The sequence below is a fragment of the Dama dama genome, chromosome 4 (genome assembly GCF_033118175.1).
Source record: "Dama dama isolate Ldn47 chromosome 4, ASM3311817v1, whole genome shotgun sequence".
Classification (NCBI taxonomy): domain Eukaryota; kingdom Metazoa; phylum Chordata; class Mammalia; order Artiodactyla; family Cervidae; genus Dama; species Dama dama.
The window spans coordinates 17350073-17368991 of NC_083684.1; the positions used below are offsets into that span (position 1 = coordinate 17350073).

At 57.8% G+C, this 18919-nt stretch overlaps 1 protein-coding gene and 1 long non-coding RNA gene across 4 annotated transcripts in view; one reads left to right on the forward strand and one right to left on the reverse strand.

Moving 5' to 3' along the window:
• GSE1 (Gse1 coiled-coil protein) overlaps window positions 1–18919 on the forward strand; it is a 392727-nt gene that overhangs the window by 33682 nt on the left and 340126 nt on the right. The gene's annotated exons all lie outside the window — the stretch shown is intronic.
• Window positions 6021–17427, reverse strand: LOC133053881 (uncharacterized). The gene is made up of 3 exons (XR_009692342.1): window positions 17272–17427; window positions 12013–12091; window positions 6021–11222 (listed from the first exon to the last, which is right to left on the reverse strand). It is a non-coding gene; the product is annotated as an uncharacterized LOC133053881 (long non-coding RNA).

An 18919-nucleotide genomic window follows, 5' to 3' on the forward strand; every position in this document is an offset into this window, starting at 1 on the left:
GACTGTTCACAGCGTGATAGGACCCCTTCCAATGGAAGCACACTTTAATGCTGTCTCCGTTTGTCTTAGTGCTGAATGGCAGGCAGACGATTTTGCCACTTCCGTGTTGTGTGACCTTGGACAGGCCACTGGCTGTATCTGAGCCTCATTTCCGCCGTCTGTGAAACCCCCACAGTTCCCGGGGGCTGTGAGACCTGGAGGGGCCTGCCGTACAAGGCCTTTACGGGTGATAACTCGTTATCCAGTGTGGAGCTGGTCGTCACCATCTAGCCTGAGGATGGTCGTGAGGGTGGAGGGGCATAGACCAGGCACCCCTGCCGGCTGCCCCGAAGAGCTCGGCCTCTGACACTGAGCCGCCTGCGAGGCGGGTGTGGGCGGCCTGTCCAGGGCACTCAGCTCCGGAGACTTGGAGCCGGGCGCTGCCCCAGGCCCTTTCCTTTGCTTTCATGCCGTCACGTGTGGTATGTTTCAGTCAGGACTTCTGTCCTGGGAGCCAGTGAGATCTTTGAACTCTTGAGTCTCATGCAACAGGGGGCTGAAAACTTCTGTGTCACTGTGGTGCTGGCATCACTTGAAACACGGCCTTTCTAACGGCTTTCATTTGGTGAGGGTGCCTGTCATGGGCTGAATTGTGTACACACACGCGCGCGCGCACACACACCTCCAGTTCCTATATTGACGTGCTAACCCTAGCACCTTAGACTGGGGCCATACTTGCAGACAGGGTCTTCACAGAGGCGATTAAGGTGAAATGAGGTCATTAGGGTGGGGCCTGATCCAACAGGTCTGGTGTCCTTGTACGAAGAGGAAATCAGGACACAGACATGCACAGAGGAAGAGCACATGAAGACGCAGGGAGAAGACGCAGGGAGAGAATGCCGTCTGCACGCCGAGGAGCGAGGCTCAGAAGGAGCCGAGCCTGCTGACCACCGTGGTCTCCACTGCCAGCCTCCAGAACCGTGAGAAGAGCACGTCTGCTGCTTGGGTCCGTGCCTGGTGCTCGGTAGCACACTGCCCCGCAGATGTCCGTGAGAGGTGCCAGCACCCACAGGTGGTGGCGGAGGGTGCTCCGCAGTGTGTGGAGGGTGCGTCTGGGCATCAGCGATTACCCCTTGTTGTCGGACATTGACACTGTTTCCCCCACTGTTGTAAATAATGTCTTCCTGCGTGTTCACTGCTCTTAACGCCCGTAGAGTGCGTTTCCAGAAGGGTCCTGGGGCCGCGGCTGCTGCGCATGGTTCTCCACCCACCCCAAATGCATTGGTCAGCGCAGCAGGTCCTGCCGTGTGAGGAAGACACCCCTCAGGCCTGGGGAGCCCAGGGCCTGGGCCCTCAGCCACACGGAGCGCCCTCCAGGGGGCCACACGACCTTAAAGGTCATCTTCTGGGCTCTGACTCTGAGCTGGGGTTCTCACAGGCGCGGGGGGGATGTCGGAGGAGCCCTTTGGCTGGGAGTGGGAAGACCGGCGTCCACAGGCAGCTCAGGCTCACAGGCTCCCAGGGCGGAGGTCAGCGGGCTGTTGGCAGCTGCGCTGCATCAGTCGTGTGGGAACGCAGTCCCCGGTCATCCTCACAGAGATTTTCTGTGGCTGGTTCTGTGAGAGAGAGAGTGGGAGACAGCGAGTTGCGAGTGAGGTGGAGCCGTCACCAGGCACCTCTGCCAGGCTGGGAGCTGGCCCTGGCGCCCTCCCTCCCTCCCTCTGGGTACAAAATATCCCGTAATAGGCTCTGGCTGTTAGGAGTCCAGAGACAGAAAGAAGAGATTGACATCATGCAAGTATTGGGTTCGGTGAATGGAGTCCCGCTGGCCCCTTTGCCGTGTTAGTAGCTTTTGTCCACCTGGAGAGGTCTGCTCGGGGGCCAGCACCTCGGGGGCCGGTGCTGGGGCCCGGTGTTCCCCTGGGTTCGTGTCCACCTGAACCTGTGAACATGCCCGTATTTGGAAATAAGGTCTTTGCAGATGTGATCCAGTGATGATGAGGTCAGGCTGGATGAGGGTGGCCCTGAATCCACTGCCTGGTGTCCTTATAAGAAGAGGGGAATTTGGACCCTGGCAGAGAGAGTGGTGGGCGGAGACGGACACGCACACAGAGGCCACGTGAAAAGGGAGGCAGGGATGGGAGCGCAGCTACAAGCCAAGGGACGCCGCGTGGCTGGCAGCTGCCAGAGGCCAGAGAAGGCCGGAGGGTTCCTCCCTGATGCCTTCAGGAGGCCTGTGGCTCTGCCCACACCTTGGTTTCAAACTTCTGCAGGCTGAGCAAACGAGTTTCTGTCCTTCAAGCACCTGGTTTGTGGTGACTAGTTACGGCAGCCCTGGGACACACACACACACACACCCCTGACCAGTGGACCTTCCTTTTCCTCCCTCTGGCCCTGCGTGCGCCCTCTTAGGAAGCCACGATAGTGGCCGTTACACGCCTTGTCCCCGGGTAGGGCTGGCAGTGGGATGGCGCACTGTGCAGTAAAGTTTTGCGGAATAGAGGGGCAGGGGCCAGGGCAGGAGGGGAAGGGAAGGGGTGACTCTCAGAGCTAACCCTGTGGGCAGGGGGGTGCCTCCCCCTCCCGTACTCGCCCTGGCCTCCTTGTCCAGTCTCGACTTCCGGGGTGGGAGTGAGGAGTGGCGCTGTGCCAGGCCCAGGGCCATCCAGAGTGCCCACTGCGCCTGTCCCTCTCAGGCCTCAGTTTCCCTCACTGTAAGATGGGTTTGTAGTACCCTTTGTTTAGGCCCTCTTGGGGAAATAAGCAGGCTGGCCCATGGAGGGCAGTGTGCTCAACATTTGCGTGGGTCTTGACAGAGCCTGACTTGGTTGTAGAGCAGCTGGGCCTGCTGCGAGAGGGCGGCAGGGTGGAGGATGCCCATGGAGGAGGAGGGCACCATGGCTGAGGGCGTGCTGTCGAGGGGGCAGGTCCCACGTGGGGCCCCAGCTGTACCAGTTCTGTCCTGGGGTAACTGACTCTGCCTCAGTGTCTCCAGATGGGAAATGGGCGAGGTGAGAGCCCCAGCCCCACAAGGAGCCTCCGGTGACGGATAAGAGGGTGGGAGATGGAGCCTGACACGCACGAGACTTGCTGTGCCTGTGGAGTCAGCTTGTCTTCATTTCTGGGCTGCGTTTGGGGCTGAGGAGCAAAGTGCTGGCTGGTCAAACCAAAGGAAGCTTCTAGGTGCAGAAGCCTTTGCATCTGAAGGTTGGTCATCCCTTGAAAGAGCAGTGGAGAATGTGACACAGTGGGCGTCTAAAGGTCCCTAAGCCGTCCACTCCTCCCCTCTGTGCTTTTGAGTTGGGGGGACCCATGCTCAGAGGGACCCTGACATGCGGGAGAGGTGGTGCTGTCCAGACCCGCTTGCTCTGCCCCTGGCCCACTCTGGTTTGTACACTGAGGACTTAGCATAAAACTGGGGTCCTGCATCCGTGTCTCTCCCCCCTGGGACCTGGCTCATGCAGCAGGAAGCATCTGGCAGGGGTCAGCGGGTGGTCTGCAGTGCGGACGCGTGGTGTCCTGCTCACAGAGGCCTGTCTTGTCACCATAGACCCCTTGGGCTGGGAATGGGCAGCTCCCCAGGAAGGTATCTTTTCTTGTCATCACTTCTTTCCTTCCTGTGTTTTCCGGAATGGCATAAAAGCCCCTCTGTGCCAGCGACAGCCTCAGGATCATAGGCCCCCATCCTTGTTCCCCCGAGACCACCAAAGTGCTGGTGTGCCCACTGCACAGACGGAGCCCACTGAGCCCTGCCAGGCCGGCGTCTCTGTTTCCGGCCTCTGTCAGGGAAGGCGGGCTCCCCTGGTCGCCCCGCTCTGCAGGGGACAGGTGCGTGGCACTTCCCAGGGTGGCCCCAGCCTGAGGGAGAGGGGGTCCCTGCTGCAGCTTTCCGCTGCTCCAGGGAGCCCTGGGCTGCTGCCACCCACAGGGGTCCTCCGCTGCCCAGGCGGGCTCGTGGGCCTCGCGTGATGTAGGAGCATCCTCCTGGCCCCGGGGGCCGGCACCCACCCCCACACTCAGCCCCTCACCCCTCTCCTGGAGGCAGGGGGTGGGGAGCGTTCTGTGACGTGTCCTCCACCCCTCTGTGCTGGAGGCAGCTCAATGTAACCCCGTGCCTGGGTTTCCCTCGCCCTGTTGGGGCCCCCTCTCCAGTGGGTGGCTGTAAAAATAGCACTTGCTTTCAGTTAGGAGCTGGGGGCGGCGGGGGTCCGGTTTCCCTGCTCCTGGAGGAATTACCGGCCCACATGTTGCCAGGAGCCTTGGCTGGGAGAGGCAAGCGTGGCTCCAAGCCGGCGAGCGGGCGGCGGCGCAGATGGAAACTCGATCCCGGCTCAGCAGACTGTTTGATTTATTTTAAAATCAAGCAGATGGCTGCTGCAGGGGTTTGTTTAAGTTCAGCTCCGAGCCGGGCCCACGGCCAGGAGCCTCGGGGCAGCTGCGCCAAAAATTTTTCAATGACTTTGGTCGTCTAACCACCTCTTCCCTCCCTTTTGAACTTGAGCCTCACCACACACATGTCGGCTGCTCGCGCCATCTCCACGCGGCCCGGCTGCGCCCAGCTCTCCGGCCCCCACTTTGTCTTGCCGCGTCCACCTCTGTCTTTGTCCTCCTGTATCTGCCTGTCTCTGCCTCTGTCTCTGAGTCTGTGTGTCTCCTGGTTTCTGGGTCTCCTCACCACTCGCTTTCCCAGGAAGCCTTCCCAGCTCTCCCTCGGGCTCCCCGGCTTCCTCCGCACCCCTCTGCCCCGCCCTCACCCACCCCCAGCGGCACCACTCCCGCCGTCGGCACTTGGGAGAACAGCCAACCTTTGTGGCCACTCAGCGTCCTCTGGGCTGTCCCCTCTCCGAGACACTGTGGCTGGGAAAACCAGGCCTCGGCCATAAAATCCTGCAGTAGACCAGCCCCCCGAGGTCCAGCGGCTCAGCTCCCGCCTGGGGCAGGGAGGCCGGGCGGCCTGCAGCTGTCCCTGCTGGGGGCAGAGCGGATGGCCTGAGCACCCACGAGGATCCCACTGTGTGGCTGTTTGTCTGGGGAGGCCGGCTGGGGGCTGCCAGCGGGATTCACGCTCCCCCATGTGCTCATGCACAGACACCCACACACCTCCCCCAACACTGCTGGTTGTGGACAGACCAGGGCGTATCCCCCAGGCCCCCAGAAGAATTGACTGGCTCCCTGTTCAAATGGCAGCAAGCTCTGCAACCCGAGACCCATCCCCTAAGGGACCCAGCACCCGCTGCTACTTCCTGAACAGACCAAGGCTTTAAAGAGCTGCCAACTCTGTAAACAACCCCAGATCCACAAGGGGCGCTCTCTAGAAGGGTGGGACACGGCCTCCAGCCAACTCTGCACCAAGGAGGGAGTTGGAGGGCTGATGGCACTCAGGCCCCTGACCTGGGCTGGGGTCAGGCCCCATGGCAGCCCTGATTGGGTCCAGTGTGTTTTTCTGTTTCTGGATGGGATAGCCAGCTCTGGTTGATGTGGTGGGTTCTGACTCAGCTGCCCACCCCAGCCTCCAGAGTCACCCCAACTCAGTGACCCACCTCAGGGAGGGGGGGAAAGGCCCGCACTAAGCTGGCCACAGGGCAGCTGAGGGTCTAGCACGGGCGCTGGGGAGAGGGCGAGGCAGGACACTGGTTCCACACCTCTCTTCCTTTCGGCCGCATCCATGCTGGCAGGGACCTAGCCTGACCCCTAGTGCCCCTCTGGCCCGCCCCGGGGTCCTCATGCTTCAGGGTAGAGGCCCCAGCTTTCTCCATCAGACTGCCCTGAATGGATCCGAGGGGACCTCAGGGACAGACTTGTCCGGAACGGCAGCGCGCGGGGCCCGGCCCTCAGCTGGGTCCAGAGCAGAACTCCTGCACCCCTTGCCTGAGGCCCAGTTGGTCAGGTGGTCACAGGACCGCAGGATGTGCTGGGGGCAGCACCCTTGGGTACAGGACCATGGCCTCTACACACCCCCGGGGGGATAGTTTCACATCCCAGCACAATTGCATTAGTTCTCCAGGGCATCGTGGATGGTGGAAACCAGCCTGCCAGCAGCTTTAAAAATCTTCGTATCTGTTTTTCAAAACAGCCCATTCCCATCTCCCATGGCCATGCACCAGCATCTCTGTCAGATCAAATAATTTGAGAATTATAATGATTTTGGCACCTCCTGGAATAGCCCAGGAAGCTGAAAGCGTGGCCCAATTAAAAAGTGCATCCCAGTTCGCTTCATGGATAGGATGGGTGGGGGTCATTCCTGTTGAAAATGCACCCTGGTAGGTGGGGAAGTTTTTGTTGATTTATTTTCTGTCTCACTGGTCCCCTGCCTGGGCTGGCCTTCACTGCACAGAAGCCTGGATCCACCACAGGGCTTCATTAATACTGTGACTTCTCTTCTCTTTCTAGTGTAATTTTTGTGTATGAAAGAGGAAAACAAAAATTTTAAAGCTGCAGATCCCCAAAGCTGTGAAACTTATTGAAATTTCATTTTCTAGGTGGTTTTACCAGAGTGATGTTTTTGTTCGTTTACTGATTAGTTGTATGAAGGAGAAGATGGTTTATGGGCAGGCAGGCATCAAAGCTATCACACCCGTGTGTTCTGCCTCAGGAAAACACAGAAAAATGCCTTTAGACCTACCAGTGTTATGAATTATAAAGTCTTCAAACTGCTAAGCTTGATGATAGCCACGTGGGGCCAGCACCGTTTTTCTTACCGTTCTTTACTGTATAAAAAAGTAAACATCATGTAAAATTTACCATCACACCCATCTTAGAGGGTCCAGCCTAGTGGCGTTAAGTATGTGTGTGCTTTTGTGTGACCATCACCACCATCTAGTTCCAGAACTTTCTTATCACCCAAGACTGAAACTCCATACCCACTTCCAGTACCATATTCAAGATGTTATGGGGGCAGAGACACTGCCTGGGCTGCACAGGGCACACACAGAGGTTTCCCGTGTAGGGGCCAAAGTCCCTGGATGCGGTGGAGAGAACAACAAAGGAGCAGAAAATTGTGTGCTGAAGACAGGGGTGGATACAGAGAGAGGGACCAGGGGAGAAGCAGAGGAAGAGGGGGGTTGAGGAACAGAGGAGAGGTTCCTGAAGCCAAACTTTAAAAAAAAAAGGCACCCTGGGTCTGGTTGGCAGCTGTGGAACATTGTTATATTTGAGTTGAGCTGGAGGCTCTACAGATTAGTGAGAGCTGTTCCAGTTCCAGTTTATAGCTTAGTTTGAGTCAGACTCCCTGGTTTCCCGGATGCCCAGTCCTTGGCGGGATCCAGAAGCTCCATCATTCATTCCATGGAGGTCTGCTGAGCATGTTCCGAGTACGGGAGACCCAGCTCTGAACAGGACAGACCTCCCTCCACTCCCCACACCCTCCCCCATCCAGTTTATCTTCTGCAGGCAGACCTGACCAAGAAGAAAGTAGGGAACAAGTATGCACTGTGCTATCAGATAAATCTGCAACCAGGTATCACCGGGGAGGTGGGGAAGCCTGGAGGGAGCCCGTGAGCAGGGGCTGTATGGGAATTGACCGACATGCTTGGGAGCGGGTGGGAGGCCAAGCCTTGACTGGCAGGAGGGGCCGATCAGGCAAGGAGTGGTCCTGGCAGAGCGAACAGAAAAGCAGCCACTGCAAAAGTCCTGATGGGGAAAGTGTGAGGGGTTTTGTAGGTACAGCAGGTGGTTGGCTTGGCTGATGGGCGAGTAGGGAGGAAGGAGAGCCCAGGGGAGGTCCGAGAGGCCAGGGGGGCTACAGGACGTCGATCCCTGAGAGTTCCAAGTGGGAAGGGGATTTTGGGGGCAGTTCCCTAGGGAGATGTAAGCTGATGGGTGGAACCCCCGTCCCTCTGGCTGCTGGATGGGGAGCAAAGTGGAGAGGGCAGGCATGGACGTGGCATCAAAGAATACGTTGAGTCCCATCAGGGTCCACTGGTCCCCCTTTCAGTTGGCCTTTGATCATTCTGACTGCTTCATGTAGAGTCTCGGGCTCTCCTCAGTGGCCCCCTATTGGTTGCTATACAACTTACCTACTGCTGTGTAACAGAATACCCCCAAATGTTGTAGCAGAAAACAAGGTTTGACTGGGGCTGGGCCGTCAGCTCCAAGATGGCACCTCATGCAGCTCTTGAGTGGAGCCTCAGCTCCTTGCCGTGTGGGTGTCTCCCTAGAGCAGCTGGCTTTGCCCAGAGTCAGTGACCCAAGAAAGAACCACGGGGAGCCTCAGCGCCTCAGATGACCTGGTCTCGGAAGCCACGCACGGTCACTCCTGCCCTGTTCCCTTCACGGGACGCAAATCCCTGTCTGGCCCACACTCAAGGGCTCTACCTCTTCAGGGGAGTCGTGTCAAAGAATCCGTGGATATGTTTTTAAACCACCACACTCGCTGATCTCCATTTTTAATAGAGAATAGGCCTTGGGTCCTGAGCCTTCATTGGGAATCTTATTTGGCTAAAATTGAATAGCATTGCGTCATTTTCACAGTTTGTATTTTTAGGGTTATTTTCCACTTATGTTGCTTAATACTGATTTTCCTTTTAGGGTAGTCATGTATATTTTAATATATATTTAAGCTTAAAAAAATGAGTTGACTTAAGGGAGATTATGAAGTAAGAAATACTAAGTAGATTTAAGAGGAAGGACAGAGAGAGTGAAAATGCCATAAAGTAGGAGGTGGAACGTGATGGCCACGGCTGGGGCCTGCTGGCAGCAGGGTAGCTGAGAGTTCAGGCTCTGGGTTCGACCCCTGGCTCAGTCTCCTGCAACTGTGTGACCGTGGGTAGCAATCTAGCCTCTTTGGACCTGTTTCCCTGTTGATAAAGTTAGTGAGCCGCCTGCTGCCTGGGCATTGTGGGGCCCAGGTGGGGTGAGGTATCCAGGGAAGGGCTTGGCACAGGGCCAGTTAGGGAGTAAGGGGCCATGAGTGTCCACTGCTAGGATGGCAGCCTCTCCACACAGTCTGCAGGCTGCTTGAGGTGCTCCTGGGGTGGGTGTGTGTGTGTGTTGTGTGTGTGTAGCTGGAGAACTAAGGAGAAACCCCCCCCCCGACCCCCCCGTTCACTCAGAGCAGTGGTAGCACTTGTTGGTGAGGATGGGAAGACTCCTTTGAGGGAGTGTCTTCATCTGGTCAGAACACTGAGGTTACCCATAAGAAATCAGTGGCCCGAATAGCGGTCGTCCTCCTCATCCACTTGTCTGCCTGCCCAGCCCTCCTCCGTGCATCTGTCTTCTCTGTCCTTTCATCCACTGCATGTGTGTATGCATCTGGCCTGCCTGCCTTCCATCCTTCCTTCCGTCTGTCCTTCCATCCATCCATCCATCCGCTTATTTTCTTTCCATTGTCCACACATGCATCTGTCACCCATCTGTCCATCCATCCACCTGCCTTTCCTTCTTCCATCCCTTCATAGCTCTCTCTTACCTGGTTCCTCATGGCATTCATCCATCCTAAAATTTATCTTGTTTTCCTTCTGGGCATCCCTCCGCCAGTCCATCCATCCATTTTTCCTTCCTTTCATCCATCCATGCATCCACCTGATCATCCATCTGTGCCTCGGTCCATCCATCCATTGACAGGCATCGGATTTTGTACTGAGGATGTAGCAATGAACAGAAGAGCCCCTGCCATCAGGGCATTCCTGTCCAGTCAGGGGGGCCTGTGTGTTGTGAAGGATGAGAAGAGATGGTGGGTTATGCTCTAATGGTGTAGTGAGCACCTGCTGTATGCATGCAGCCTCATCATGATCAGTGAAGGCAAATGCATGAGGCCCTCAGAGTGGGTGTGGGTCCACAGGACAGAAGTGTCAAAGGGGATGTGATCAGCTCTACCTTGCAAGGGAGGGAATACTTGAAGGGCTCTTGTGGGATGTGCAAGTGGCCGGAAAGGGTGACTGAGGTGGCAGGAACCACACAGGCAAGTTTGGGGATGTCTACACGACTGAGGAGCCTCCGGACAGCATCCTGTCCTGGAGGAGAACTTGCAGGTTGGGGCAGAGTCGGGGGTTGTTGGGCCAACTTGAAGGAAACTCAGAGTCGTGGAGGATAAGCGTAGGCAGAGAACATAGCAGGGGGGTTATTTCAGGCCAGTCAGGACTCCGGATACATGCTGGCTCTGTGAGGAGCCCTGGGAGAAGGGAACTCGTTCACTAACTCACTCAGCATGTCCTGCATGCCGGCCGTGTGCCGGCACGGGGGTGCAGCAGGAAGCAAGACAGGCAAGGCCCTGCCCTCACTGTCCAATCGGAGGCCTCAAACATTAAACATAAATCGATGCCACAGGAATGCCCTGCCAGTAGTGAGAAGTGTGTGGTAGAGAAGACACTGGGGTGGGGTGGGGGTGAGGACCGCTGCCTGGAGCGAACAGGCTGGCCTCTCCCAGGAGGGGGGTCACGTATGTCGTGGGGCGTGGGGGGAGAACAGCTTCCAGACAGAGGGGCAGCTCACAGAGGCCCTGCGGCGGGGACAGCTGGCCTGCTGGGGCGGGTGTGTAATCCAGGCTCTACGGACCCCAGCACTCAGCTTGTGACGAGTGAATGGACTGCAGGCGTGATGTCGGAAGTCAGAGATGGAGAGGCCTGTACAGGGGGTTTGTGGTTTTTTTCTGTGGGTGCTGGGGAGCCTCTGAAGGTGGCTGAGCAGGGGAGGCTCATGAGCATCGTTCTTGGGCAGCAACATGCAGGATGGCCAGGATGGAGAGGGCGAAGCTCTCGGGCTGGAAGCTTCTGGGAGTGCTGAGTCAGTGCAGTTAATGCCCAGGCTTTAAGGTCACCCAAGCCTGGGACCGAGTCCTCCCCTGCCGCAAACCAGCACTGTGACCCAGGCGAGGTAGTCCTGCCTCTGAGCCTCCATGTCCTCACATACAGAACAGGCCTAACCACGGCGCCTGTGTCTGGGGTTGTCATGGAGATGCCAGATGTCCAGTGTGAGCAGCCCCTCCCCTGACTGCGTAGGAACCTTGTGCCTGCTCAGTCGCTCAGTCGCGTCCAGCTCTGCAACCCGGTGGACTGTAACCCACTAGGCTCCTCTGTCCTTGGGATTCTCTGGGCAAGAATACTGGGGCGGGTTGCCATTTCTTCCTCCAGGGGATCTTCTTGACCCAGGGATCGAACCTACATCTCCTGCATTGCAGGTGGATTCTTCAGCACTAAGCCACCTGAGTAGGAACCTTGCTCACATTGATTCTGGCAGCTTCCCAGGCCGGCGAGAACCGCGTGTGTCATGGATGGATGCAGACCGGCAGGAGGGCAGCTGTATCGTGTCTGAAGAAAAGAAGATATAGAGATGTGTCTCAGTGTACCATTCTGCAAAGGGGCCTGGGGCCTCCCACCCTCCCTGGGGAGAGAACACACCCAAGTTACACAGCCCCCAGCCCCGCAGTCTATTTGAGCTGTGCAGGGCCTGGGCGTCCGACAAGCCAAACAACTGTTTTTGAGTCACTGCATTATGGCAGCCAAATGGAACTGCTTCCATGGTCGGCTCTGGCGGGAGGGGTGGAGGGACACCTCCTCCTCCTTGAAGGGGAGGCTACTTGGCTGGAGTCAGGAGTGCAGCCTGCAGAGTGGGGGTGGGGGGCCTCTCTGGACCCGGGCTGAGGTCTGCCCCAGGCCGACAGGGTGCCCACTTCGGGGCTGCCAGGCTGGCTCTGGATTGGCAGGGGTGGAGGGAGGCGGGCGGCTGCGTGGAGGGGTGTCTGTCCCTGCAGGCATCGGCAGGCTGGAGCCAGCTGCTCTGGCCTTGGCAGGGTGAACACAGAGCAAGTCAGCACAGCCTCTGCAGTGCCAAGGCCAGGAGCAGGCTTGCGGCTCCTGTTCCGCTTCTGCGGGTGGGGCCTTTGTGCCCACCTGGCTTCCCCCTGGGCCTGGCCCTCCTGTACCCCCACATTCTCTGACAGTGATGGCTAATTAGAGCTGATGTCTACTGGGGCCCCCTTCTATGTGACAAGCACTGTGCAGAATGTTTTCATGTATACTCAGTTGTTTGACACTCACAAAATACTGCTCACATTTTATGGAGAAGGTGATGGAGGCACAGAGGAGTTAAGTGACTTACCAAAGGTCACACAGCCAGCAAGTAGTAGATAGAGTTGACTCCAGAAGCCATGCCTTTAACTTCTTCATGAGACCACCTCCTACAACCAATAATGACAGTGCCAACTGCAGCCCATAGCCTCAGGTGTACAAGAGAGAACCTTTCCCTTAAATCAAAGTAAATCCAAGTATAATATTCTTAGCCCTTTCCTCTTGATCATGAGCTGGCTGCCACAGCTCCAAGCATCACGTTCTTATAGGAGGATAGCATCCAAAAGCAGAAAGGGAAGGGATGGGGTCTCCTTTGCCATTTTCTCTTTGGGGCAAGGGTGTTTTCCAGAAGATCTTAGCAAATTTGGGTCCACCTGTCCAAGTTGGGTCACATGCCCATCTGTAATTGCAAGGTGCTGGGAATACGAGTATCTGACCTTTCCAGACTTGATGTGCGGCAGGCTGTGCCATCAGAAAAAGAGGCAGGTAGGAGTGGCTGGTGGGGAGCAGCCCAATTGGCCTGATCTTCAAGCAGGGGCTGCCACCTCCCTTTTACAGATGAGGAGTGAGGCTCAGTGGCAGGAGCCTGGCCAGGGTCTGTGGACCCCGTGCTGGCATCAAGCTTCTGGGCGGGGTGCTTCCTCTGCGTTCGTTTTAGAACTGTACCTCCAGCTGGGGGTCAGGCTCTGACAGGCTGTAACGGGGCATATTTTTCTTTTGGGCGTCCTTGTGTGACTCAGGAATGAACATCTAGAAGGTTCTAAATCACCCTGTACTGTACTGGAAGAGCTGTGTTACCCACACTCCTTTCTGTTTGCAAACGCCACAAACCCAGTTCCCAAAGGATGTTTGTGGACTCCTGTAACCAGTGAAGGGTGAAGCTGGCCCCTTGGATCCAGAGTCATAGGTCCTTCCGCCTGTCTCCATCCTCAGCTTTGCTCCCTCCCGTGTGGAATGCGTCCTTGGGCAGGTTCTTCTCTCAGGTCAGAGATGGCTATGGTCAGTTCTAGGCTCGTATCTAGTGACTCCAAAGAGGGCACGGAGAGGAATTCCTGGGAAGTGTCCCAAGGAAGATTATGATTGGCCCACCCTTGTGGAGGGGAAGGAGTGTGTTGGTGGACAGGGCCACTGGGTCAGGGAGGGACAGATGCTGGTTAGATACAGTGAAAAAGTTGCTTACTGTAGATGAGTGAGTGGAAGGACAGAGTGATGGAAAGGTGAAGGGTGGATGGGAGGATGGATGGATAGATAGATGGACAGATGAATGGAGGCATGAATGTGCTGATGGTTAACCAGATAGATGCTTAGATGGACAGATAGATGGACCAATAGCTGGATGCATGGTTGGAATGGGAGATGGCTAGCGGGCTGTAGCTCCTCCTCCGTCCCTAGGAGCTCCCAGGGCAGAGCTGCCTGTGTGAGTGATAATGAAGGCTCCATTGGGTCTTCCACTCAGGCAGCTAACTGCTTAGCCCCTAAAGCCCTTCTAAACCTTCAGTTTCATTTTTGTAGCAAGGTCATTTCTGCTCCTTTCCCCTGTGAGTGTCTTTAATAACACATACTCTTCCCACAGCACAAAATGATGCCTTAGAAAACTTGAAAGATTTAGAAAAACTTGCAGAAGCACATGGGGAGTCATGGTCCTGGCCCGCAGGCCCCTTGACGCTGCCAGCGGGTAGGTGTCTGTGGCTCTTCTCTGACAGCTGCAGGTGCCAGTGCTCGGCGGCCCCTGTGCCTTGGTTTAGGGAGCGCCAACCTCATGGGGCCTGGTCCCAGCCAGACTTGCTTCCTCCCAATGGGGAGATGAACAGTGGTGACCTTTTTGGCAGGCGAACCAGAATTGAGGTGTGGGCTGTTCCTACATCTCTCTGGAGGTTTGTTTGTTGCTACAAGGCTACAGGGAGGCAGGCGTTTTTACAGCTTCTTCCTTGGGAGCTGCCTTCTCAACTCAGAACACGCAAATTGCAGGAAGCCATGAGTTGCTTCCTTGGGGGCACACTCTGAACGGCCAGCCCTCACGTGAACGTGAATGTTCTGCCCGTTTTCATACCAGTCTGTTCCCCTCGGGCAGGCAGCTCGGACCACCCTGTCAGACACCCTCAGAGGGGCAGGCAGATGGGGGTTAGGCGGTGGATGGGCTCTGAGTGTCCAGAGCAGAGAGGGACAGGGTTGCTCCCCGGTGCTGCTTATGGTGTGGGCTTGGGAGAAGAGTACACAGGTCCTCAGTTGGGTCTGCTGCCGCTCAGGCCCTCACAAGGTCTGGCTGTGTTCCTGTGTGAGGCATCAGGCAGGGAGAAGGCGGCCCTGTCCCCATGCCCTGGGTTTTCCTTCTTAGGCCCTGCAGAAACAGCAGTGCCCTGCTCTCGGGTACCTGCGCTTCTGCCCAGAATATCTGCTGCTTTTCATCGAACACGCGAGGCCTCCAGGAACACAGACACTCCAGGAGGCCTCCATGACTGCAGCTGAAGAAAGCTCCTGTCTACCCTGGTTGCCTATTCAGGATATCAGTCCTGTGTCTGTGTCCTTTCTGATGTGGATGGATGTATGAGTGATTCTGGGTTCCAGTGTGTGATGCACTTGAGCAGGACTCCCACGGCTGGGCTTCTGGGTGTGTGGCCATGGGTCAGAGCGGGTGGTGGGCAGGCAGAGGCAGGGGACTTGCGCTCTCTGGTCCCAGGGGTCTCTTGGGGGCTGCTGCCTGGCCTTGTCCTCATCAATGCAATGCATTGGGAAGTAGGGTACCAGCCTTCTCGCCCCAAGAATCTGAGGAGTTACTTCCCTCCCTTGCAAAGCTGCTCGCAAAGATGAGGCGTCTGCCAAGCCACATTTATCAGCCAATCATTAATTCATTTCCTCATTTTTTATTAATCATGGCCCACCAGCCAGAGCTTCAGATGGGGATGAAAAGCACTGGGGAGGCACCAGGTTGACAGAATTGCCACCCCAGCCAAAGGAAAGGGGAGCTGGAGCCCAGCTGGGGCCCTCCAGTGGGGGCTGCTCCACCTTTGGGGGCATGTAGAATGGCTCCAGGGGCCCTGTTTGTCTCCTCCCATCAGGGGGAACTGCTCTGACAGCCTTGTGCGCACACGTCTGTATGTTTGCATGTTTGTATTCCTGTGTGCATGCGTGTGGGGTGAGGGCGCACATGGGAGGTGTGAGTGTGTGACGTGTGTGCACACAGAGCCCGTGTGCCTAGTGTGTGTTCTTGTGTGTGCGTCTGTGCACGCAGTGTATGTGCTCAGTGTGCATGGGTGGAGGCAGCGGGAACAGACAGACTGACAAGGAGTTTCTCTGGATGATTAATGGCCTTTGGAAGGAGGCGCCGCGTCCATCAGACGCTCCTGGCAGGTTCTGAGCTCGGCTCCACGCCTGCCTCCCGGCTGAACCAGCCCAGGTGAGGCCTTGTTCCCAGCCGGTGGCCCGGGGCTGGTGGGTCAGGTCCCTGAGGGAACAGAGAGCCCCCTCCAGGGCTGCTTTCAGCTTGGCCTGCCCCAGGTCCTTTCTGCCCTTGCCCCCCATGCACACTGTGGACCACCCGGTCAGCAACGCGGAATGCTGCTGTAACCCCACCCTAGGGCGCCCACCCCCCAGGGATTACTGTTCAGCAGGATCAGGCCAGGGCCCGGGAATCTGCATTTTAACAAGTGTCACGGGAGTGATCCTGGAGGGCTGCAGACCACACTTTGTGTGTGACAAGGAAGGTGCCCCCGCCTCGGTGCTCACCCCTGTGTGTCCATTCCGCCTGCCTTTTGTTTGCTGGGTGAGCCTAGGCAGGTCACTTTACCTCTCTAGGCCACTTGCTCATTTTTAATAGTCATCCTGCCTCTTACTCGTTTTGGGATCTTTCTGGGTCTCAGCTTCTTCATCTGTGCGGTGTTGGTAATACTAGCCCAAGCCTCCTTGGGTTCTCAGGTTCTTGGGAGGAGTGAGTGAGTCATTCCCGTGGGCATCTAAGTGGCTGTCACTGTTGTTCCATGCCCTGGAGCTGGGGTGTGTGGTTAGACAGGGCCATGTGGCGCACAGTGGGTTCTCAGGGAAGCGAGCATCTTTCTAAATCCTAGTAATAGTATCTGAGCTTACCGAGCTTCCTACCACCTGTGGCTTGTGGCCTCCTCATCCCCAGTTTACACACAAGAAAACCGAGGCTCGGAGAAATCACGAGACTCATCTGAGGTGAGTGGGCCCAGGAGGGCTTGATCCCCAAACCCTTGGGATCTTATTTCTGCCCTTGGCCTTCAGGTGGGGGAGATGGGTGAGGTTGAGGCTGCCGAGTCATTAGCCCCCTCCCCTCCCCCAGCGGCCCTGGGAACGCCAGGCCGGGCACCACGGGGCGGGCGGGGCCGGGAGGCGCTGGAGCCACAGCCGCCGGCAAATCCAGCCCAGCTGGGGGATTAGACCGCATCTGGCTCGGTTTACACCAGAGAAACAAAGGCGGCTGCCGGCGCCTTTATCTGGTAGGGAGGGTTGGGAGGGGGGGCTGCCCTCAGCCCTGTGGGAGACCTGGGTGGAAGGGAGGAGCGGAATCTGGGCCCTGATCCCGACACTAGCTCCCCTACCGCCCTGTGACCCGCAGGGAGGTGACCTCACTTCTCTGGATGAAGGACAGAGTATTCCTGGGGTGAAGTAGAGGGGGCAGGCTGTAGTGTGGGGGGGCAGGGAGTCCTCGGAGCCCTGGGTCCCTGCAGCTGCCCTTCCCAGGCAGCCTGCCTGGCCCGCAGTGTGGGTCCTCACCCTAGGGGCACGTGGAATGTGAGCACTTCCCCCTTAGGCTGTGGCCCCAAACTTAGCACTAGGTCTCCCCTTCAGTCGTAGAAGGGAAATGGCCAATAAAACAGAAAATCAGAGGGAGCCCGGAACTGCACCCCTCCTCCAGCAGCAGGGAAGTGTTGGCTTGGGGGGGGTGTTGGGTGGGTTAAGCCTCCCTGACCCCAAGGGCGTTCTGGCCCCCAGAGGGGTGGATTCTTAACTCTCTCCCCACCGACGCTCGTGGGTCCCAGTCACTTTAGGGGTGGGGGCTTGAGCTCCCCCTTACTGCCTCAGGGGTGGTGTTGGGCCTGGCTCCTCCCCCACGGCCCCAGGGCTGGGGGTGGGGGGTACACCGCCTGCCCGCCCCAGGAAGCAAGACGGCGCGGGTGCCAGGCTGGCGGAGGTGGCCGGTGGGTGCGCGGCTCGCCGGAGCCAGGAGCTGACCTTATTAGCCGGGGGCAGCTGTTCGTGAAGCACATCTGGCAGCGGGCTGGGCCGTATCCCGCGGACTGCCCCCCCCCCCCCCCCCCAAGCCTGGCGTTACCTTCCAGGAATGCTGGCAGCGCCTCTCGCATCTGGAGCGTGTTTCTGGGGCAGCCGGCGCCCCCTCCGGCGCCTGGCCCGGGGCTGGGGGTGGGCGCCACCCTGCCCGGATTTCCTGGCTCCTCCCTCCTCCTGCCGGTGTGGCTCCCAGGGTAGGCCTGCCACTGGGCCCCGAGACAGAAAGGGCAGCGGATGTGATGTGGCTTTCTTCCTGGGAGGAGTGCGAGACCTCAGGACCAGCTGCTTGGCCCCCACTTGCTGAGAGGGGAAATTGAGGTCTGGAGGAGTCCAGGCCTCCTGCGGGGCCCTGTGGCTCCCGTGTACAGCCGCGGTCATAGGGTGGATGCTGATTTTGGTGTTAACCTGACATCACACAGGTGTGATAGGTTCATTATCAACCCGCTGTATCACCGTCCTGGCCCGGTGTTCACTTCTGGCTAGCTGGATAGAAGCTCCAGGGCCTGGGACCTGGCCGGGGGTGCAGTAACCAGTGAAAGGCAAAGCAGGCAGCCCAAGGCTATGACTGCGGGCAGACGAAGCTGTGTGATGCCTCTCTGGTTCCTAGCCCAGCCGCGTCATTCTCAAGCTGTGTGATCTGGGTGTGTGGCTTCGCCTCTCTGTGCGTCACCCTTGGCTGTAGGATGGGCTGGTGGTGGTGCCTCGTGCAGGAGTGTGACACTGTGGGTGACAGCCTGAGAACAGTGTGGGGCAGGGTGGAGCTGAGGGCCTCCATGGACGGGGCGGGGGAAGATGCTGTGACACACACACAGTCAGATGCACGAAAGAGATCAGCAGCTACGTGTGTCTGAATCCAGAGCGAAGGTGGGTGGGCAGCTTGTAGCCAGTGTGGAGGCTGGGAATGTCCACTCGGGTGCATCTCTTGAACTCCGTGGCCAGGCAGTGGGAGCCCTTGAAGGTTCATGAGCAGGAGAGTGACCTGGACCCCACAGCAGCAGTCCCCTCTCCACTTTGGGAAGAGCGTCCTGGAAACTAGGGGCACCCTCTGCTTCACACTGACTTTCTGGCACCCACCAGGTACCCCGGGACCTCTGCCCAGCTGCCCCTGCCAGCGCTTCCCCAGGCCCCACACCCTCCTCCTCCTCCTCCTGCACGGCCTCCTGCATCACGTGTACCCTGAGTGTGTCCGTCACCTCACCCTCGCACCAGGGGTCTCCAGTGTGAAACCAGATGCTCGTAGATGGGCTGAGGGGGACTTCTGGACAGACTGGTGGACAGGGGCCACAGGCCGAGGGCCTAGCGTGGACAGAGGCTTGGAGAAGCGGTGAGCTTGAGTGGCTGCATACTCGGGGGGCCTGTCCCAGTGATTGGAATCCTGAAAGGGGAGTTCAGATTTGAAGTTGACAACGGGTTCCACCCTTCGGGGTTTGCCTTATCCTGGAAGTCATGGGGAGCCATTGAAGGTGGGTGAGTGAAGCTCCTTCGGGCAGGATGAGCTTGTCTGTTGCGCTGACCCCCAGCGTCTTGAGTGGGCAAGATACATCCTAGGACCCCCTCGTTACTGCTTGAGTGAATGAGGAAGGGGTACTTGGGGAGCAGAGCCAGGGGCTTGGCTGCAGACAGGGTGGTGGGTAGGAGTGGACGGTGGAGCACTCGGGCCTGGGCTCCTGGCTGGGCTACCCAGCCAGCTG